Genomic DNA, 23,538 nt, shown 5'->3' on the forward strand with positions numbered 1-23,538 from the left:
AACAATGATGTTTAGCAGAGACTAGACGCCAAAAGAAAAACAGCAGTTGCTGGAAATCTGAAATAACCACAGAAAATGTTGGAAACACGCAGTAGTTTCCAGGCAGGGTTCAAACTAGTTTGGCAAGAGGATGGAAACCGGAGCACCAGGTCAGAAAGTGGCAGGATTGAGAACAAGGCAGACGTCAGGGCCAGAAAGAACAGGCAGCAGCAAGGTAATAAACACAATAGGTCAGGTAGCTTGAAGTTTGTGTGTTTTAATGCCAGGAATATTGAAGGCAAGGGTGATGACCTTAGACCACTGATCAGTACATGGAACTCTGATGTTGTGGAGACCTGGTTCAGAGATGAACGGGAAGAGATGATTAGTCTTCCAGGCTTTTGACGTTTTAGCAAAGATAGAGGAGGAGATAAAAGGGGGAGGAAGAAGAAGCTGTGCTAGTAATCAAGAACTGGAGGTCTGTGAATAGTGGTGTTCTAGAAGGATCCGTATGAGGATCTCTGTTGTTTGTGATAGAAATAAATGACCTGAATACAAACGTAGATTAACAATTTTCACAACACATGCAGGTGATAACAAACTTGATTCTGATTCTAGATGGATGGTTTAATAAGTTTGCAGGCAATCTGAAGATTTGTGATGTGTTGTCTAGCATAGAAGACTGTCAAAGGATACAGCAGGAGATAGATCAATTACAGATATGGGCGGAGAAATGGCAGATGGAGTTTAACTCAGCCAAATGTGAAGTGTTGCACTTCGGGGCAGTACGCTTTAGTGGCAAAATCCTTAACAGTGTTAATGTGCACAGGGATCTTGGGATAGCTCCTTGAAAGTGGCTACATGAGTTGATAGGGTGCTAAAGAAGGTATTCTCTGGGGTATGGGGGCTGAGTGGACATCTGATAGGGGTTTATAAGAGGGTAGCACAGTAGCGTAGTGGTCAGTACAATGCTTTACAGTACCAGCGACCTGGGTTCAATTCCTGCCACTGCCTGTAAGGAGTTTGTACATTCTCCCCATGACTGGGGACATATCAAAGTGGGGAATTGCCAGGAGCTGGGGCTTGAAGGGCCAGAAGGGCCAATTCTGCACTGTATCTCAATCAATCAATCAATAAATCAATAAACAAATACAATGAAGACATATGGCATACTTACCTTTATAGGTAAAGGAATTAAATTCAAGAGTCAGTAACTTACATTGCAGCTTTATAAAACTCCACTTAGACTGCACCTGCATTCTGGTTGCCTCATTAAAAGAGAATGAGGAGGCTTTGGAGAAGGTGTGGAAGAAATTTACCAGGATGCTGCCTGGATTAGAGGGCATGTGCTATGAGGAGAGGTAGACAAACTTGGTTTGTTTACTCTGGAGCAGCGGCGGCTGAGAGAACATACGATATGGGGTTTATAAGATTATGAGAAGCATAGATGGACAGCTGGTATCTTTTTGAAATGTCTAATACCAGTTGGTATGTATTTAAGATGAGAGATAATAAGTTCAAAGGGGATGTGCAGGGTAGGTTTTTTAAAAAACCTCGGGAGTGATGGGTGCCAGGAATGCACTGCATGGGGTAGTGGTGAAGCAATTACGATAGAAGTGTTCAAGAGACTCTTAGATAGGAACATGAATGTGCAGGAAATGTATAGACAATATGTAGGCAGAAGGGATTCATTTAGTTAGGCATCTGATTACTAATTTAATTAGTTTGGCACACATTATGGCCCAAAGAACCTTTTCCTATGCTGTAATGTTCTGTGTCGTTCGGTAGTATCTGTTAAGGGGGAAACTGGGTTAATATTGCAGGTCAACAACCTATTCTCAGCACTGAGGTGCTTGCTGCTCTCAGATGCAAGTAGGTTATCCTGTGGTACAATTTCAAAGACCAGGGGAAGCTGCTTGTCCCTCCTGCAGACCCCAGCGTACGGATTTATCTCACAGTCAATGCCAGAAAATGCAGGTTGATTAAAAAGTCAACATTCTGACGCTGCTCGAGGCCAACTTTCTCCTACATTTCATACATTACAACACTTCTATAACTGATTTTAACTGACATGTGGCTGTTGTGTTTTACTATTTATTGTTATGTTTATTATTTAGTGTTGCGTTTGTTATGTTATGATTGCACTGCCCCTGAGAAACGCTGTCTCATTCTGCCCTGCAGAGCTGATGTATGGTTAGAATGACAATAAAGTTTTTTGAATCTTTTGAATCTTCAAAGACATTTCATTGTTGTAAGATACCCTGACATAGGCCAGGAGGTGAATGGTGATAAATAGATGCAAATCCATCTTGAACATAACAACAGTGGCTACCAAAATAACAAAAGGTAGAGGTCCTCATGAAGAGTCTTGGCTTGAAACATTGACTATTTGTTCATTTCCATGCCCAACCTGCTGAGTTCTTCCAGCATTTTGTGCATGTTGCCAAAGACACAGGTGTTCCTCAGTCACTTTTAAGATTTAATGATGACCTTCAATGTTACAGATGCTAAGTAGTGGCTGACAAAATTATAATAAAACATTGATTTGAACAACTCTAGCTGGAGAAACTGGTGTTATTCTTCTCTTCCTTCTCAAACATTTGTCCTTGATCTGCAAATGCCAGCTGTCCTCTGACGTGTGACCTTGGATGGCCTTCCCTTAGTTGGTGCGCCTTGCCATCAAAAGCAACATGTTTGACCACCAAATGCTGTTGAGCCTCACCTCCTCCTTACCCCATATGCACTTTTAATGTGGACCATTGAATGGTGATCAGGAGTTGGAATCCAGAGCTGGAGGTACTGAGGCTAACTGAAGCCTATTAGGTCCAGCCCATTATCAACATAGACAGAGAACATCCAAATTTGATGCCCTATGTTCTGTATGACTGAACAAGAAAGGAAATGAAGCCTACTGCAAATCAGGTTGCCAACTGCCATTTTAGGAACAACTTCTTCCCCTCCACCAGATTCCTGAATGGACCATGAAAACTACCTCACTTTTTGTATTACTTATTTTTTATATTCCTTATTGTAACTTTATGTTTTATGTACTGCTGCCACAAAACAACAAATTTCACGGTATATGCCAGTGATAATAAATCTGATTCTGATTTTGAGCTACAATTTTATCTTCAATGAAGGGGAAAAGAGGAGGGATGTGTTCAGCTCTTTCAGGACATATCGAAGTACTTTGCACCAAAGAAATCGCACTGAAGTGTAATCACTGTCGTAATGCAGGAAATGGAGCAACTGACTTTCATTCAAGAAGCCTCAAGTAGCAGTTCTATGAGAATGATCACACTGTATGTATTGTTTAGGACATCAAGTTAACTCCCTTGCTCTTCTTCAAGACAATGGAATCCCCTGCAGCATTGCTTCGATGGGATGAAACATGTAGCTTTTCACTGACAGATCTCCACCTGAAACTCAGATTCAGATTCCTTTATGTATCACAAGTACATTGAAACATGTTGTTTGCATTAATAACCAACATAATCTAATGATGTAATGGTAGCATCACTACATATTCTGACGCCAGTGTAGCATGCCCACAATGCTCGGCAGAACAACACGGAACATAACATGCAACAAAACAAGAACGGTGGGACAAGCCTCTTTCCTCCCTCCCACCACTCATGCAAGAACGTACACAGGCCTCCAACCCAAGGACAGGCGGTCCTCAGCCTCCAGCAGACTCATAGTTTCACAGACATTGGGTTTCGACTTCCCCGGTGGACTCGCAAAGACCCACGGAGCCAGGCTTCCACAGACTTCCAATTGTCATTCAGGCTTCGACCTTTGAAATCAACCCCAAGACTTGGCAATGATGCCAAGTGAGGACCCAGACAAGGATCCTGAACACTTGGCCTCAAGCTCCAGTCTTGCTAACTAGCCCTTGGGCATCCCACCCATACAGAACTCCATGGAAAGGCCAACATACAGGCATCAAAACAGAAGTGTGCAACATCTATGCGTAAGCACCTAGTGCCTCGGCCTGAGAATGCTGAATCCCATGTCAGAGTCCAGGGTGGGAGCACAATCATGCAGAGGAAATCAATTACCCCTTATATCCCATCCAGGACAGACCTGCCCAAGATCTAAGACTCCTTTGATTACAAAGGGGAGTGTAGAACAAAGATTCAGAAGCCAAAGAGAAAGGTGAGTTATTTTTATTTTTAGATTGTTATCTTGCTATAATATGATATTGTCTTAGCTAACTTATGTAAATATTATTCTTCTATTGTTATTTAATTGGATGTTTCTGGATATCTGAGACATTGAAATATTATTAAAATCAATGATGGTTTCTACAGCTGGCAAAGCTCGAGCTGAGCTTTGCTTTCTGTCAAAGATTGTCAGGAACGTGTTGGGGGCAGGGCCTCTTTCCTTTTACTACTCCAATGCTTGACACTAATGAGAAGATCCTCTGCATCTAGCCCAGATATGTACAAGCTTGGCAGCACCTCAGAATTTGCCAGGATACTCCACTTTTAAAAGGAGATCAATAAAATTAAAAGACAAGCAGTAGCTCTAATAATAAAAAAAGAATGGAATAGAGCCAGTAGAATACAATATCTCAGTTCTGGAAATCAAAGAGAATTATCTAATCAAGGAGATTGATCTAAAATACAGGAAGGAACAAGAAAATATTAGTGGGAATATTTATAGGCCTTCAGATTGTGTACTTGTGGAGCAAAGTATAAATAGGAGATTTAGAGGTGCTTACAACAAGGGAAAATAGTAATGATGCAGGACTATAATCATATAGCCTGAACAAACCAGGTTAGAGTGGGGGTTGAATTCAAAGTGTGTCTGAAGTGGTTTTCCAAGATGTTGAGAAATAAGAAAAAATGCTTTTTTTGATCCAGTATTACGCAATGAGAAAGGGTGAATTAAACTCTGGTAGTTAAGAAGCCTTTAAGGAAGAGTGATCATAATATGATTCTAACAAGCTATCACAGACTGGTAGATGACAAATGCAATTATATTATTTAAGAGAGAAAGCAGAGAGGAGACAACAACCAACGAACTAGATAGCCTAACTTCAACAGTAGGAAAAGATACTAATGAGGAAATGATTTAGAAAATTATATTAGGATTTGACAGAGTCAATATGAATAAATGAAAACAAAGTCACACTTAGCGACCTTTGAGATTAGATAAGAGGGAACCACTGAATGGAACTGTGGAAAATAACTGGGATAGACAGGCAAGTAATTAACGGACCAGAAAACAGAGTTGGAATAAATGGGATATTTTGATTTGGAGATTGTGATTTGTGGGGTGCTGAGGCAACAGTTATTCATGACCTGGGGTGGGGGGGGGCATGTGTGTATCTGCTGTGAGTAAAGTGTGCTATATGTGAAGTCATTCACTTTGGTACGCAAAAGCAAATCGCTAAGAGACTGAAAGATGTTCTGTTTGGAGGGACATGCTGTTCTTGTATGTAAATCACAAGTTAACATTAAGGTAAAAGGAAAGGTACGTCGCATCCGGAGTTTCTCCGGTGAGCGGACGATTTCCCTCCACGCCTCTCTGACGTAGTGGGGAACCGTGTATGAGGCAAATTACAGCCGTGGTTTGCCATTGCCTTCTGCCGGGGTGGGTTTCCAAAGGGATCACCAGCTCATAACCTAGCACGGATGGAAAACGTGCCGGCTGGTTGGATTCGAACCCGGGACCATTCGTCCCGAAGTTCGACGCTGATGCCACTACACCAGCCGGGTCAACATCAAGGTACAGCAAGCAATCAGGAAGGCAAATGGAAGGCAAGAGGATTTAGGCAGAAAAGTAAAAATAACACACTAGGATTGTATAAGGCTTTGGTGAGACAGCACCTGCAATATTGTGTGCAGGTCTGGTTTTCCTACCAATAGAGGGAGTGCAATAAAGGTTCAGCAGATTGATACCTGAGTTCATGTGTTTCCATGAGGAAACCAAGCAGTCAGGCCCTATTCTGTCTACTGAATGAAAGAATGAGAAATTATGTCATTGGACCATAAAAATTAAACACTCGAGTGATCTTTCTCTGGCCAGTGGATATAGAAATAGGAAAGCCAGTTTCAAAATAAGAAGTCAGCCATTTGATGTAGAGATAAGAAAAAATTTCTTCACCTAGAGCGTGGTGAATCTTTGGATTTCTCTACTCAAGAAGTGAAGTCAACAAGAATATATAGTGTGGAGCTTGACAGAATTTTGGATATTAATGGAATCATGGAAGATGGATTTAATGCAGGAACCTACTGAATTGGCAGAGCAGACATAAAGGGCCATGTGATCTACCCATTTCCATATCTTATGTTCATATGGGTATCTCACCAAGAACTGAACACAGTGAGATATACCTACTGCTCTAAGGGACCAGTTACAGTTTCCTTTTAGCTTCTGACAAACGAACCAACAACGTATAGGATAAACCAATTGAATCCAGACATGTCAGAACAAGAACTGGCAAATCAGTTTGAAGCATGCTTTTGTAGAAAATTACATCAATGTGCCAGAACACAGCATTGTAAAATATGTCAGCTCGATGAGAAATATCTATGAGGTGCTGAGGCCAAAGGTCCTGCAGCGAGGAAGGATAAAAGCTGGATTATTGCTTTGTTGCCTCCTTTCAAAGAGTTTCCTGTGGTTTTCTTACATTACCTACTGTACCTTGATGGAGATAAACCAGAACAATATCTGTTGCTTCTTTCTTGCACAGGGTTAAAACTCAAGCACAATGTCCAAACAAAAACTGTAATAATCCTGATTCCAAATAGGAATCTTTCCCAGACACTATTCTGGGAACTTACATTGCAAATAGGTCTGAGTGGTTGATCAATTGGGACATCACAATCAAACCACGAAAACCACTTAAAAAGACCATGACTTTCTGTTTATGGCAACGACTATCAACTCAGGACATTCTATCTTTTATCCAATGAAGTACATTAAGTATGGTCACTGAAGTAACATTTGAACTAATTCCTCAAGTTTTAGGAAGCTTTGGGCTGGGTTTATGAGTTTTCAGTCCTGTCTCTCACTCTCTCTAAGGCCCATCCCACTGCCTGCCGTCACAGTAACCACAACACACCTGGCAACCAGATGGCCAAGGTTCAGACAGAAGTCTACATTAAGGCCTGGGATAAAGAGCAGAATAAGAGACAGAGCTTCCTGGTCAGGCAGCTGTAGTGGAAGAGCATTACTCAGCAATCAAAGCCAGACTTTTATAACTTCTAATGATTTCTAACCCATGACCTCTTTTCCTGAAAACAGTCACAAGCCTAAGGCACTCAGAATTCCTACTGGGTGATAGGGTGCAGGTTTTCAATACTTCGGACAGTCCCTGTAAGCACAGTCTCCAGTAATGAATACCAGGTAGACTTCCAAGGGGAGCTCTGCTGCTACCCTTCCCCCAACTCCATTCCCATCCCACAGCACACAACCACCTCCCCCACTAGCCTCACGGCAATCCCGTAACAGTGAAGTACTAACCAGCCTCTTGGCCTGTATAAAACTACTTGTTCAACAGTTTATCACTTCAGAGCTTATTACACTACGCAGAATATAAACATTAAAATCTGCTAAAAATTGTGATTCTACATATAAAGCAGTCCCAAAGACTACTTTGTGAATATGGGTCAAGATTCTGTATTTAACCAAGTAGGGCCTGACAAATTACCCACCTAAAGAATCAAACAAGAGAAAATCTGCAGATGCTGGAAATCCGAGCAACACACACAAAATGCTGGAGGAACTCAGCAGGCCAGGCAGCATCTATGGAAAAGAGTAAACAGTCGACATTTCGGACATAAACAAGTCTAGCTGTTTTTACCAAGCCCTACCACCTCAGGAAATCCAAATGGCTTGACGTGTATGAGCTACTTTAATGTCACTCTTGTACTACATGAATGAAGACAGTCATGAACCAGTTCCCCTCTACCACCACTCTGCTCCGTCTAGCGGAATGAGTCCTTACTCTTAATAATTTCTCCTTTGGCTCCTCCCACTTCCTCCAAACTAAAGGTGTAGCTATGGGCACCCGTATCGGTCCTAGCTATGCCTGCCTTTTTGTTGGCTTTGTGGAACAATCTATGTTCCAAACCTATTCTGGTATCTGTCCCCCACTTTTCCTTGGCTACATCGACGACTGCATTAGCACTGCTTCCTGCACGCATGCTGAGCTCGTTGACTTCATTAACTTTGCCTCCAACTTTCGCCCTGCCCTCAGGTTTACCTGGTCCATTTCCAACACCTCCCTCCCCTTTCTAGTTCTTCCTGTCTCTATCTCTGGAGACAGCTTATCTACTGATGTCTACTATAAGCCTACTGACTCTCACAGCTATCAGGACTATTCCTCGTCTCACCCTGTCTCTTGCAAAAATGCCATCCCCTTCTCGCAATTCCTCCGTCTCCGCCGCATCTGCTCTCAGGATGAAGCTTTTCATTCCAAGACGAGGGAGATGTCTTCCTTTTTTAAAGAAAGGGGCTTCCCTTCCTCCGCCATCAACTCTGCTCTCAAACACATCTCCCGCATTTCACGCACATCTGTTCTCACTCCATCCCCCCGCCACCCCACTAGGAATAGGGTTCCCCTTGTCTTCACCTACCACCTCACCAGCCTCCGGGTCCAACATATAATTCTCTGTAACTTCCGCCACCTCCAACGGGATCCCATCACTAAGCACATCTTTCCCATCCCCCCCCCCCGCTTTCCGCAGGGATAGCTCCCTACGCGACTCCCTTGTCCATTCGTTCCCCCCCATCCCTCCCCACTGATCTCCCTCCAGGTACTTATCTTTGTAAGCGGAACAAGTGCTACACATGCCCTTACACTTCCTCCCTCACTACCATTCTGGGCCCCAGACAGTCCTTCCAGGTGAGGCGACACTTCATCTGTGATTCGGCTGGGGTGATATACTGCGTCCGGTGCTCCCGATGTGGCCTTCTATACATCGGCGAGACCCGACACAGACTGGGAGATCGTTTCACTGAACACCAACGCTCTGGCCGCCAGAGAAAGCAGGATCTCCCAGTGGCCACACATTTTAATTCCACATCCCATTCCCATTCTGATATGTCTATCCATGGCCTCCTCTACCGTAAAGATGAAGCCATAATCAGGTTGGAGGAACAACACCTTATATTCCATCTGGGTAGCCTCCAACCTGATGGCATAAACATTGACTTTTCAAACTTTCACTAATGCCCCACCTCCCCCTCGTACCCCATCCGTTATTTATTTATTTATATACACACATTCTTTTTCTCTCTCTCCTTTTTCTCCCTCTGTCCCCCTCACTATACCCCTTACCCATCCTATGGGTTTCCCCCCCTCCCCCTTTTCCTTCTCCCTAGTCCTCCTGTCCTATGATCCTCTCATATCCCTTTTGCCTATCACCTGTCCAGCTCTTGGTTCCATCCCTCCCCCTCCTGTCTTCTCCTATCATTTCGGATCTCCCCCTCCCCCTCCCACTTTCAAATCTCTTACTAGCTCTTCTTTCAGTTAGTCCTGACGAAGGGTCTTGGCCCAAAACGTCGACTGTACCTCTTCCTAGAGATGCTGCCTGGCCTGCTGCATTCCCCAGCAACTTTTATGTGTGTTACAGTCAATCCTTTATTTGTCTCAATTCACCAGATGGACCAGATAGCATCCTCAGGCAAAGTTAGAGGTGGAGGAGTCTGCTTCCTCATCAACACCTCATGGTACGTGGACATGATGGTTCTAGTGAGCTCCTGTTCACCCATCCTAAAATATCTAATGGTGAAATAATGCCCATACTAGGGAGCTCACTTCAGCTATCCCGACAGCTGCGTCCTCGCCCTGCTACTCTACTCTCTGTACACTCTGCTCTGATGGGCCGCAGCCCGAAATGTCAACTGTACTCTTTTCCATAGATGCTGCTTCACCTGCTGAGTTTCTCCAGCATCTGGTGTGTGTTGCTCTTACTTCATCTATGGGTTTGCAGATGATATCACCGTAGTGGACTGTATCTGAAATAATGATGAGTCAGAGTACAGGAAGGAGATAAAGAGCTTACTGACATGATGTCATGGTAACCTTTCCCTCAGTGTCAACAAAAAGAGCTGGTCCTTGACTTCAGAAAGGAGGGTGATGCATATGCTCCTGTTTACATCAACAGTGTTGATGTTGAGAGTGCTGAGAGTTTTAGTTACTAGCAGAGAACATCACCTGCCTTGGACCAACCATGTTAGTGTCATGGTCAAGAAAGCTCACTTGGCTCTACTTCCTCAGGAGGCTAAAGAAATTTGGCATGGCCCTGAAAACCTTTACCAATTTTATTGATGCCCCATGGAAAGCATTCTTCCTGGATGCATATCGGCTTGGTATGCACCTGACCGTAAGAAATTGCAGAGTTGCAGACACAGCTCAACGCAGCACAAAAACCAACCTCCCTTCTATGGACTCTGTCTATACTTCGTGTTGCCTCAGTCAAACCCTAAGCACAATCAAAGACCCCATCTACAAGTTTGTAGATGATACCATCATAGTGGACGATGAGTTGTACAGGAAAGAGATGAAGAGCATAGTGACATGCTGTCTCCATTCTCTCTTCTCATTTCTCCCAACAGGCAGAAGATACAAAAGTCTAAAGGTGCTTACCACCTGGCTCAGGGACAGCTTCTATCCATCCCACTTTTATCAGACTCTTGAATGGACCTGTTGTACAAGATGGACTCGTGAACTCACAATCTACCTTGTATGATCTTGCACTTAATGTTTACCTGTTCTGCACTGCATTCTCTTGTAGCTTTTACACTATATTCTGCATTATTATTGTCTTACCTTGAACTACCTCAATGCACTGTGTAATGATTTGACCTGGATGAACAGTATGCATGTCAAGCTTTTCACCGTATCTTGCTACATGTGACAATAATAAACCAATTATAAAGCACACACAGTAACTGCCCACAAACAGCAATAATCTAAGGACTGGGCAATCTGCTTTTAGGATGTCAGTCGAGCGAAAACAGCAGCCATCCAAGGAATCTCTGCTGACTCTACTGCTTTCCTAATAATGGTGGAATAGGACTGGTTCTTTCAGGAACTGCTCAGCACTCTTCACCAGGCAACTCAGCAAAACCAGGTTGCAAACACAATAAAGGATGAGCAGGAGACAGCAATCGAACCCCTCAAGTTTGTTCTACCGTTCAATATGATCAGGATTGATCTACACTGGCCTCATCTCCTCCTCCACACCAGTTTCCCATAACCCTTAATAACTCACCCTTTTAAATATTTGTCTATCAATCCAACCTTCTAAACTCTCTGGGGATTGAGAATTCCAGAGAAGAAAGTTTGAGGCATCTCTATTTTAGGCAACCCACCCCTAAAATGAAAGTATTAGTGGTAAGATGGTGGCGCGCTGAAAAGCAGCCTTCCTGGGTCTGATCAAAGCTGTAATTGTTTGGCCTTTACATTTTTTAATGATGACAAGACACTGCTAAATATTAAGAACACCAAGTGCTGCAGTCTACCCCACTAGTGAGTAGTTGTGAATAGTGAAGCTGGACTTGCAGCCTGCTTCAACCTCCCAAGGAAGAAGGCGTCAGAGATGGCGTGTGGAGCATGGTCCAATAAACAGTGTGGGTGATTATCTTGGACATTTTTGTGGTGAGTGCAAGACCCTGTTAGACGTTGGTAATGTAGAATACCGCAAGTCTGATTCACTGGTTAATTGACGAGACTAACGGTGGGGGAGCTGCTTTGCTTCTGTTGTTGTGTGGACAAGACCTTCATGCCCCAGGACTGCCTGTTACTGCCGCCAGGAAAAACAGATGCTGCAGTTGGCCATGTGCTGCAGGCTCCCTTGCTGGGTTGGAGGCTGGCCCCTCCCATTGGTGCTGCCCTCCAGTGTTTGCTCAGCCGAAGACAAGCTGAACTGCGTTTGTCTGCAGCTGCATATGCATGAGATGAGAACTACTGCGTGGTTGTTCTTTCAGAGACGTGGCTTCATACACCATCAATCTAAAGGCCATGACATTCAGGACTTGAGCTATATCATTTTTTGTAACCGTATGTTTATCTGCTATCATAATTATATGTGCTGTGAGCTGTGTGTGACTATGGTTCTGCGTTCTGCACCTTGGCCCCAGAGGAAATGCTTGTTTGGCTGTATACATGTGAAAGGTTGAATAACAGTTAAACTTGAACTTGATGTCCCATTGTTCATGATTCCCCAATTAGCAGACACACCTGTCAAGCCCCCTTTAAGATCTCATTCAATGATAAAAGGTCACCATTCTTCTAACCCCCATGGAATACAGAACTAAGCAATCTAGTCATTTTTGACTGGACAACGCTCTCATCCAGAGACAGGAATTTAATTGAAGAGCTGCTCCACTAACATCGAAGAGATATTCTACCCAGCAATGTCAGAGACACTTCCACCAGGAGCACTGGGTTTCGCTGGGGTGGTCCTGGGGAACCTCATCAGCAACTGAAGGCAGATTCAGAGCATCAGGCCAAGTTATGGGTAAGGACACCTCCTACTGATAAGCATATTTGGCAGGCTAATTGGTCATTGTAAATTCTCCCATGATGATTACAGACAATTAAATCAGGGATTGTGTATGACAGGGGTCCCCAACCTTTTTTGCAGAGCGGACCGGTTTAATATTGACAATATTCTTGTGGACCGGCCGACCTGGGGGAGGTAGGGTTGCCAATGGACAAGAGTAGCAGTCAAATACGTTGTGTTTACTCAGAGAAAGACTACCATGACCATGAAGCCTTGCGCGGGCGCCAGTGCACATGCGTGTATGTGCCGATTTTTTCCCCCACAAATCGTTTTTGGTGATTCTGTTCGGGGGGGCGGGTGTTAATCACGACCGGAATATAGGTGATAAGTGGCTAATACACTCAATTTCATTTCTAAAAGAGTTTCTCTGACGAATTTAATATTAAACACACAGCGCGTATTTTCCTTGCATGAATATAGTGATAAATCAATTATCAAGGGAGGACAGGGGAGCTTGAAGTAAGTGTTGAACGAACTTCCAGTAGCAGTGGTTGAGGCAGGTTTGATATTATCATTTAAAGAAAAATTGGATAGGTATATGGACAGGAAAGGAACGGAGGGTTATGGGCTGAGTGCAGGTCGGTGGGACTAGGTGAGAGTAGCATTGGGCATAGACTAGAAGGGCAGAGATGGCCTTTTTCCGTGCTGTAATTGTTATATGGTTATATAAGTCACTTATAAGTCAATAACATCATAACATTTTAAGTAACGTTTGGATATTAAACACACAGCGCATATTTTCCCTGTATGAACATATAAAATCATTGCAACACATCAATATCGCTGAATCCTGACTGGGCTTGTTTTCCTGCACCAAGACGGTCCCATCGAGGGGTGATGGGAGACAGCGATACTCGAAGGAGGTTCCTTATGTCCAGTCTATTCCGCAATTTAGTTTTCGTTGCATTCATTGCAGAGAAATGTTGGAAATGGAAGCAACGTTTTTAGTGCTTTCGTGGCTATCTCAGGATATTTAGCCTTGACTCTGATCCAGAATGCCGGCAGAGATGTTATGTCAAACATACTTTTCAGCCCACTGTCATTTGCAAGCTCGAGGAGTAAACCTCCTTCCCACGCTGACATGGATGACATGGGGGTCATGACCTCGCATGCGTTCAAACTCAACAGTGGGCGTGACAGGGAATGAGAAAAGTTGCAGCTGACTCATATTGCCAAATCATATTGTTTTCTCGCGGCCCGGTAGCGCATGATTGCGGCCTGGTACTGGTCCGCAGCCCGGTGGTTGGGGACCACTGTTGTATAAAACTTTGTTCAGGCCGCATCTGGAATATTATGTGCAATTCTGGCCTCGCATTACAGAAAGGATTTGGAAGCTTTGGCAGAGTGCAGAAGAGGTTCGCCAGAACATTGCCAGAATTAGAGAGTATTAGCTAAAAGGGAAGGTTGGACAAACCTGAATTGTTTTCTCTGGAGTGTTGGAGGCTGAGGGAAAACCTGATCGAAGTCGGAGTCTTTTGCTCAGAGTGGAAATATCAAATCCTGAACAACATAGATTTAAGGTGAGAGGAGAGAAGTTTAAAGGGGATGTGCGAGGAAAGTTGGGTTTTTTTTACACGGAGAGTGCTAGGTACTTGAAACATGCCGTGGAAGCAGATACAATAGTGATGCATGCATGCATGAACAGACAGGGAATGGAAGGATATGGATCATGTACAGGCAGATGGGATTAGTTTAATTTGGTATTATGGTTGGAACAGACGTCAGGACCTCTTCCCATGCTGCACTGTTCCACGTACAAGCTGGCCAAGTAAATGACATTTAGTGAGTGAACCAGGGCAAGGAATAAACCTGATCCTCTCCAGTCTAACTGATCCATCTGTCCGTGAAAGTATCTGTAGAATATCCACCACATGATACCAGCGGAAACTATCCCATCTTCGCATCAAGGATATGCTCGATCATGTTGTTGCTGTTCCTTTTCGTGCATTGTGGCGCATGGGGCGGGAACTTTGCCGTTTCTTTAGATTTCTTGTCTTCGTTTTTTTACGAGGTGGAATTGCAGGCTCGCTGCTCAACCCAGCACGGATTGGAAAGCGTGCAAGGAGCCGGCCACATTCGAACCCAGGACCACTCGCCTTGAAGTCCAGTGCGGATACCACTATGCCACCAGCTGGCTTCCATTACGTTAAGCGGTACTAAATTAGAGCTAAATCAATTTTCTAAAATTTAACCTTTTTGGATAAATTTAAGAGTCTTATTGGAACAAATTACTGGAACTCAATTTCCACATAACCCTGTATTATTTCTATTAGGTGATATTGAAGGGATAAAACAGAAACTTAAATTGAATAAATATCAGAAAGAATTCATAAAAATTGCACTGGCAGTAGCTAAGAAGGCTATAGCAGTTACTTGGAAATCTGATTCGTATTTAAGTATGAATCGTTGGAACAATGAAATGGCTAGTTCTGTTCCACTCGAAAAAATTACTTATAATTTAAGAGATAAATATGAAACATTTTTGAATATTTGGCGCCCTTATTTACAAAAGATAGGATGGCATATTTAGTTGCTCCGTTGATAAAGATATTGGTCCTTTGGGGAAAGTAAATAAATATACTAAATTTATTTTGAATTCCATAGAGCATGTGGAAACCTTCCAATATCCTGGCGGTTCCTTTTTTTCCTTCTTTCTTTCTTTCTTTTCTTTTAGGTAGGAGCAAATGTCAGGGGGAAGGTTTAAGGGGAGGGGGAGGATAGATATTATCTTTTGATGTATTCACTTTGAAAACTCAATAAATATTATACTAAAAAAAAGAGCTAAATCAATTCAAACAATTCGAAACTGGCATTTCAAAATTCATCCTTCTCAGTGACAGAGACCACAGTAACTTCAAAACTGAGCACATTCCCTCACTACCGTTAACATGTCAGGATATCAACCCTAGTTTAACAAGAAGTGCAGAGGAGTGACATCAGCCGTACCTGGTACCTGTAATGATTCGGCAAGACAACTCAGTGCACACTCAATAAAAAGAGCAGAATGGAAGAAGACAAAGCCAAGCGATCCAGCAAATCGCTGACATTCTGCAGTATGGACATATTCCATTGCAAATGGTGGTGGAGAATACAACAGCAAGCAGGAGGAACAGACTGCAGGAATATCAGCATGTTCACTGATCATGGGGCACAAAGACAAGGCTGAAACATCATAACCATCTTTACCAGGAGGTGCGGAATGAATAATCCATTCCAGTTTCCGCCAGTATCCTCACCGGTTTTCTGAAATTAAATTCACCCCATATGGTACCAGAAAACGTGCTAACAGCAAACGCAGTGGAACACAACAATATTCCATACATGTGTTCACCAGGATTAACTCTCTCTTGTCAAGCTTTAAGGGAGAAAGTCCAAGAGACCTATGTCTCTCATAGTTTTATCGATTTCTATCAAGTCTTCCCTCGGCCTCTGATGCACATTTAGAATGAATTACCGAAAGGCATTCTAAAAGATTGTGTGTGCACTCCCTGTGCCAATCAGTGCATTTTTCTGGAACTAACAGAAGTGAACAAAGAGAGAGAAATGCACCTACTGTGACATTGCCAACCCTCCAAGGCCCTGCTGAAGTTTGCAGCAATCAGAATTTAGCAGTTTAACCAGGAGAAAATTCATACGGATAGTCAAATAAACTTTCTAGTGTTCATGCACATTTGCCTGTGATGAAAAATAAATCTTGCAAATGGAAATAAAGTCTGCGGGAATGGCTGTCTGATACATCAAACTGGGTAACAAAAATGTTTATTGATCTTCCAACTGGCTATGTCTGCACATTGCGCTGGAGGGATAGGGAAGTCTCGTGACCAGCGGCTGGGCAGATGAAGGCAGGGGTTTGTGCGATGAGCTCACTGTGGCGCAACTAGTCTGAGTCAAGCTTTGGCTTACTCCAAATGCTGAGGAGATGCTTTCCATTTGTAATGAATCCATTGCCACTAGGCTTTGTCTTGTCCCACTCATGGCTGAGACCCTCAGAAAGTTCTTTTTCAATATAATGGACACATTTAGCTTGAGAAACAAGGTTCCTCCTTCTCTAACTATCACAAAAGAGCCTTATTGCAGCCAAATAATAGAAAACTGGTTTAATTCCAAACTAGTGCTCCTAACGCCCATTAACTGCACATCAATGCACAAATACTATAAAGCCTCTGAAGCAGAGATAGACCCACGGGACAAAGTTCGTCACCATGGTCACACTTAACATGTTTTGCCTAACGTTAGAATCTGACATTCTTAAAACACAGAAAATCATCATCTCAATCAAATGAGAGGTCACTTAGTGTCAGTGCTATCAAGTGAATCCCAATAATTAATAATCTCAGGGAGCATTCTGCAGGGATTCTCGCAAGTTGTGTCAATTTTACTTTGTAGCTCCCTTTGCAGGGAGGAGCACAAATCTATAAAGCTGTTTACTGAAACTACCACTTAATTCTTACTTCAGCACAGGAAGTTTTCAGTAAACATATGGGCTGCAGCAGCATTTACAATGGGCCACTTTCTGTTAAAATTAATGACCTGATAAGTTTAGGCAATTCTTCCCCTCCTGAACTTGTGGCATTCCTAAAGGAAGGTAATTAATTGGATTTTGCACACTGCTCCACTTCAAGTGCTGACCTCAACTGTGAACAGCTCCATGGGCACCAGTTATGATCTCCCGTACAGGTTCCCAGTTGTCCAGGAATCCCCTGAAATTTTCAAAAATGATTTGAAAAAAACAAAGAAAATAATTGTAATTCTAAAGCAAAATATTTAATCTTGAGTACGGTTTCAAAGACTTGACCTTGTTAATTACTTGTTTTAGAATGTAAATAACAGCTATAATATTCATGAGGAAGAACCATATAGGGTGGGACTCACTTCACGAACAGGCCAGCCCAGTCTGTGGCGGAAAGTTCCCTTCACTGAAAAATGGTAACGAACCAACTGGAATTTTAAACACAAAATAATCTGCAGATGCTGGGGTCCCACCATTCAGGGCCCCAAACAGTCCTTCCAGGTGAGACAACACTTCACTTGTGAGTCTGTTGGGGTCATCTATTGCATCCGGTGCGGCCTCCTCTACATCGGTGAAACCCGAAGCAGTTTGGGGGACCACTTCGTCGAGCACCTCTGCTCTGTCCGCCAAAACAGACAGGATCTCTCAGTAGCCACCCACTTCAACTCTGCTTCCCACTCTCATTCAGATATGTCCATACATGGCCTCCTCTACTGCCATGATGAGGCTGAACTCAGGTTGGAGGAGCAACACCTCATATACCGTCTAGGTAGTCTCCAGCCCCTTGGTATGAACAGAGAATTCTCCAACTTCCAGTAATTCCCTCCCCCTCCCTTCCCCTATCCATATGTCACTCTGCCCCCTCCCCCAGCTGCCTACCACCTCCCTCTTGGTTCCGCCTCCTTCTACTACCCATTGTGTTTTCGCCTATTCTTTCTTCACCTTTCCTGCCTATCACCTCCCTGCTCCCCCTCTCCCACCCCTTTATCTTTCCCCTTACTGGTTTTTCACCTGGAACCTTCCAGCCTTCTCCTTCCCACCCTCCACCCACCTTCTTTATAGGGCCTCTGCCCCTTCCCTCAACAGTCCTGACGAAGGGTTCCGGCCCGAAACGTCGACTGATCATTTCCACAGATGCTGCCCAACCTGCTGAGTTCCTCCAGCGTGTTGCAACTGGAACTTTAAACTGCATGGCTGGCACCATTTCTGATCATTTTGTACCAGAGATAGCTCGCATGGTGCTGATTATTGCTAAAATGTTACAAGCTCAGGATCATCATGTTTGCCAATTCCGTCCCAGATTCACTAGATTATCAAACGTCTTCAAAGTAAATTTATTATCAAAGTACATACATGCCACCATATACAGGTATGTACAAACCCTGAGATTTGTTTTCTTGCAGGCATACTCAGTAAATCCAAGAAACACAATAGAATCATAGAAATCTACAGCACATAGAGGCATCCTCATCGAGGCATCCTCATCCAGGGATCCTCATCGAGGCATCCTCATCCAGGGATCCTCATCGAGGCATCCTCATCGCGGGATCCTCATCCAGGGATCCTCATCGAGGCATCCTCATCCAGGGATCCTCATCGAGGCATCCTCATCCAGGGATCCTCATCGAGGCATCCTCATCGCGGGATCCTCATCCAGGGATCCTCATCGAGGGATCCTCATCCAGGGATCCTCATCCAGGCATCCTCATCGAGGGATCCTCATCCAGGGATCCTCATCGAGGCACCCTCATCCAGGGATCCTCATCCAGGCATCCTCATCGAGGCACCCTCATCCAGGGATCCTCATCCAGGCATCCTCATCCAGGGATCCTCATCGAGGGATCCTCATCCAGGGATCCTCATCGAGGGACCTCATCGAGGCATCCTCATCCAGGGATCCTCATGGAGGGATCCTCATCAAGGGATCCTCATCCAGGGATCAGAGATGGAGAGAGTGAGCAGTTTTCAGTTTCTGGATGTCAAGATCTCTGAGGATCTAACCTGGTCCCAACATATCGATGCAGTTATAAAGAAGGCAAGACAGTGATAATACTTCATTAGGAGTTTGAAGAGATTTGACATGTCAACAAGTACACCCAAAAACTTCAATAGATGTACCTTGGAGAGCACTCTGACAGACGGCATCACTGTCTGGAATGGGAGGGCTACTGCACAGGACTGAAAGAAGCTGCAGAAGGTTGTAAGTTTAGTCGGCTCCATCTTGGGTACTAGCCTACAAAGTACCCAGGACATCCTTAAGGAATGGTGTCTCAGAGAGGCAGTGTCCATTATTAAGGACCTCCAGCATCCAGGGCATGCCCTTTTCTCACTGTAACCATCAGGTAGGAGATACAGAAGCCTGAAGGCACACACTCAGCAATTCAGGAACAGCTTCTTCCCCTCTGCCATCCGATACCTAAATGGACATTGAAACTTTGAACACTCCTCATTTTTAAAATATATATTATTTCTGTTTTTTTGCACGATTTTTAATCTATTCAATATACATATACTGTAACTGATTTACTTATTTTTATTATTATTATTTTATTTTTTTCTTCTATATTATGTATTGCATTGAACTGCTGCTGCTAAGTTAATAAATTCCACGACACATGCTGGTAATAATAAACCCGATTCTGATTCTGATTCTGACATTACAGGCCCTTTCGCCCACAATGTTGTGCCAACAACATAACCTACTCTAGAAACTGCCTCGAATTACCTCACAGCACAGCTCTCTACTTTTCTAAGCTCCATGTACCTTTCTAAGAGTCTCTCAAAAGACCCTATTCTATCCAATCCATCAACAGAATCAATCAGACCACAAGAAAGACAAATAACTAATATACGAAAGATATCAAACAGTGCAAATACAAAAAAAATAAACAAACAATAAATATTGAGAACATGAGATGAAGAGTCCTTGAAAGTGAGTTTATGTGTTTGTGGGAACAGTTCAATCATGGGGACAGTAAAGTTGAGTGAAGTTATCTCCTTTGTTTCATTAGCCTGATGGCTGAGGGGTAATAACTGTTCCAGATCCTGGATGTGTGGGTCCTGAGGCTCCTGTATCTTCTTCCTGTTGCAACAGTGAGAAGAGAGCATGGCCTGGGTGGTGAGGATCATTGATGATGGATGATGCTTTCTTGCATTGACATTTCATGCAAATGTACTCCATGATGGGAAGGGCTTTACCATAACACCATAAGATTTAGGGGCAGAATCGGGCCATTCAGCCCATCAAGTCTGCTTCGCCATTTCATCATGGCTTATACACAATTTTCCTCTCAGCCGCAATCCTCTGCCTTCTCCCCATATCCCTTCATGTCCTGACCAATCAAGAATCTATCAATCTCTGCCTTAAGTATACGTAAAGACTTGGCCTCCACAGCTGCCTGGGACAAATTCGCCACTCTCTGACTAAAGAAATTCCTTCTCATCTCTGTTCTAAAAGGATGCCCCTCTATTCTGAGGTTGTGTCCTCTGATGTTAGACTCTCCCACCATAGGAAACATCCTCTCCACATCCACTCTATCAAGGCCTTTCACCATTAAGTAGGTTTCAATGAGGTAACCCCCTCATTCTTCTGAATTCCAGTCAGTTCAGGCCCAGAGCCATCAAACACTCTGCAGTTTCAGCACATCCTTTCAAACATAAGGGGCCCAAAACCTGCTCAGAAAACTCCAAATGAGGCCTCACCACTGCTTAATAAAGTCTCAGCATGACATCCTTGCTTCTGCATTCCAGTCCTCTCAAAATAAATGCTAACATTGCATTTGCCTTCCTTACCACAGACTTAGCCTGCAAATTAACATATGGGGAACCCTGCACAAAGACTCCCAAGTCCCTTTGCACCTCAGTTTTTTGTATTTTCCCTCCATTTAGAAAATAATCAACCCTTTCATTTCTTCTACCAAAGTGTATGACCATACACATCCCAACACTGTATTCCATCTGCCATTTCTTTACCCATTTTCCTAATCGGTCTAAATCCTTCTGTAGCTTCTCTACTTCCTCAAAACTACCTGCCCCTCCACCTACCTTCATATTGCCTGTAAACTTTGCAACAAAGCCGTCAATTCCATCATCCAAATCATGGACGTATAACGTAAAAATTACCGGTCCCAGCATGACCCTCATGGAACACCACTAGTCACCGGCAGCCAGCCAGAAAAGACTCCCTTTATGCCCATTCTTTGCCTTCTGCCAATCAGCCACTGTTTTCTCCATGCTAGAGTCTTTCCTGTAATACAATAGGCTTGTAGCTTGTTGAGCAGCCTCATATATGGCACCTTATCAAAGGCCTTCTCAAAATCCAAGTACACAACATCAACCGAATCTCCTTTGTCTATCCTGCTTGTTGTTTCTTCAAAGAATTCCAACAGATTTGTCAGGCAAGATTTTCCCTTGAGGAAACCATGCTGACTACAGCCTATTTTATCAAGTGCCTCCAAGTACCCTGAGACCTCATCCTTAATAATCGACTCCAACATCTTCCCAACCACTGAGGTCAGACTAATTGGCCTATAGTTTCCTTTCCTCTGCCTCTCTCTTTTCTTGAAGAGTGAAGTGACATTTGCAATTTTCCAGTCTTCCAGAACCGTGCCAGAACCTAGTGATTCTTGAAAGATCATTACTAATGACTCCAAACTTTCTTCACCCACCACTTTCAAAACCTTGGGGTGTACACCATCTGGTCCAGGAGACTTATCAAACTTCAGACCTTTCAGTTTCCCAAGGACCTTCACTCTAGTTATGGTAACTTCACACACTTCATGACCCTTGACACCTGGACCTTGCATCGTACTGTTAGTGTCTTCCACAATGAAGACTGACATAAATACATATTCAGTTCGTCTACTATTTTGTTATCCGCTATTACTATCTCTCAAGCATCATTTTCCAGCGGTCTGATATCTACTCTCACCCTCCTTTACATTTTATGTATCTGAAGAAACTTTGGAATCCTCTTTAATATTATTATTGGCTGGCTTATTTTCATATTCCATCTTTACCTTCTTAATGACTTTTTTAGTTATCTTCTGGTGGTTTTTTAAAGCTTCCCAATTCTCTAACTTCCCACTAACTTCTGCTCTATTATATGCCCTCTTTTTGGCTTTTATGTTGGCTTTGGCTTCTCTTGTTAGCCACAGTTTTGTCATCTTGTCTTTGGAATACTTCTTCCTCTTTGGGATGTATATATCCTGTGCATTCCGAATTGCTCCAGAATTTCCAGCCATTGCTACTCTGCCGTCATCACTGCCAGTGTTCTTTTCCAATCAATTCTGGCCGACTCCTCTCTCGTGCCTCTTTAATTCCCTTTATGGACTGGGCTATATCCATTATTTTTTGTAGGATTTCCCATTCAAGGGCATTGGTCTTTCCACACCACGTAATGATGCAACCAGTCAATACAATGTCCACCAGATATCTATATAAGTTTGCCAATGTATTAGATTTCATGCCAAATCTTTGCAAACTTCTAAGGAAATAAAGACACTGCCATGCTTTCTTCGTAACTGCACTTACGCAGTGGGCCCTGAAATAGAGACACCAAGGAATATAAAGTTGTTGACTCTCTCCACCTCTGATCCCCCATTGAGGACTGGCTCATGGACCCCCGGTTTCCTCCTCCTGAAGTCAATAATCAGCTCCTTGGTCTTGCTGACATTGAATGAGCCATGTTTGATTCATTCAATGACAGTGCCATAGCTAGCATATGGCATTGGAGCTGTCCTTAGCCTCAGTTATAAGTATAAAGTGAATAAAGCAGGTAGCGCAGCACACAGCCTTGTTGTGCAATTGTGCTGATGGAGATGCTGGAGGAGAAGTTATTACCCATCCGAATTAACTGGGGTCTGCAAGTGAAGAAAATGAGGATGCAATTGCATAAGGAGATGCTGAGGCCAAGGTCGTGAAGCTTATTGATTAGTTTTTAGGGGATGATAGTATCAAATGCCAAGCTGTAGTCGATAAAGACCCACCTGATGTCTGCATCTTTGCAGTCTAGATGTTCCAGGGTTGAGCAAAAAGCAAATGAAATGGCATTTCATGTTGTCCTATTGTCCCAGTAGGCAAATTGGAGCAGATCCAAGTCACTTCTCGGGCAGGAGTTGATATGTTTCATCACCAACCTCTCAAAGCACTTCAACAGAGTGAGCTTATAACTCACACCTATTGCTCTTCCAATTCCCCTGGGCTACGCCCTGTCTGCAAAAAACTGTTGCTTCACCATCTGTATAGAGATGCCAAAGCACAGGATCGGAATAGGTTACAAACAGGTGTAAACTCAGCCGGCTCCATCATTAACACTAGCCTTCCCACCATGAAGGACATCTTGAAAAGGTGATAACTCAACAAAGTGGCATCCATCATTAAGGAGCCCCATCACCCAGGACATGTTGTCTTCTCATTGTTACCATCAGGGAGGAGGTTTAGGAACTAAAGGATATGCTCTCAACGTTTTAGGAACATCTTCTTTCGCTCTGCCACAAGATTTCAGGATGGCCTGTGAACCCA

General features: G+C 43.4%; 1 protein-coding gene across 2 annotated transcripts in view; it reads right to left on the minus strand.

The window, feature by feature from the left end:
• The window catches only part of LOC134358454 (paladin-like), a 292,622-nt gene that overhangs the window by 214,842 nt on the left and 54,242 nt on the right, over nt 1-23,538 (minus strand). The gene's annotated exons all lie outside the window — the stretch shown is intronic.

Source organism: Mobula hypostoma, chromosome 18 (genome assembly GCF_963921235.1).
Source record: "Mobula hypostoma chromosome 18, sMobHyp1.1, whole genome shotgun sequence".
NCBI classification, from domain to species: domain Eukaryota; kingdom Metazoa; phylum Chordata; class Chondrichthyes; order Myliobatiformes; family Myliobatidae; genus Mobula; species Mobula hypostoma.